Source organism: Gavialis gangeticus, unplaced genomic scaffold (genome assembly GCF_001723915.1).
Source record: "Gavialis gangeticus isolate Ggan-Ray unplaced genomic scaffold, GavGan_comp1, whole genome shotgun sequence".
NCBI lineage: Eukaryota > Metazoa > Chordata > Crocodylia > Gavialidae > Gavialis > Gavialis gangeticus.
Window position 1 is genome coordinate 121,461,744 of NW_017729032.1, and position 344 is coordinate 121,462,087.

General features: G+C 50.3%; 1 protein-coding gene across 3 annotated transcripts in view; it reads right to left on the minus strand.

Moving 5' to 3' along the window:
* ABCC4 (ATP binding cassette subfamily C member 4) overlaps nt 1-344 on the minus strand; it is a 351,018-nt gene that overhangs the window by 282,625 nt on the left and 68,049 nt on the right. The window lies entirely within an intron of this gene.

The window sequence follows — 344 nt, forward strand, 5'->3', positions numbered from 1 at the left end:
CAATGTCCGCATCATTGATGAAGATGTTAAACAGTATAGGGCCTAGAACAGAGCCTTGTGGGACCCCACTGGTCACAGCGCACTAAGACAATTGACTCCAGTCGACCACCACCCTCTGCGTCCTACCACAGAGCCAGTTCCCCAGCCAGCAGATCGTGGCAACATCAAGGCGGCAGTTAGCCAGTTTAGCCAAGAGGTGATCGTGGGATACCAGATAGAAGGCTTTTTTAAAGTCGAGGTATATGACGTTGATCTCTTCCCCCTCGTCCAGGTGATAAGTCACCTGGTCATAAAAGGAAATGAGATTGGTCAAGCAACACCTACCCACAACAAACCCATGCTGG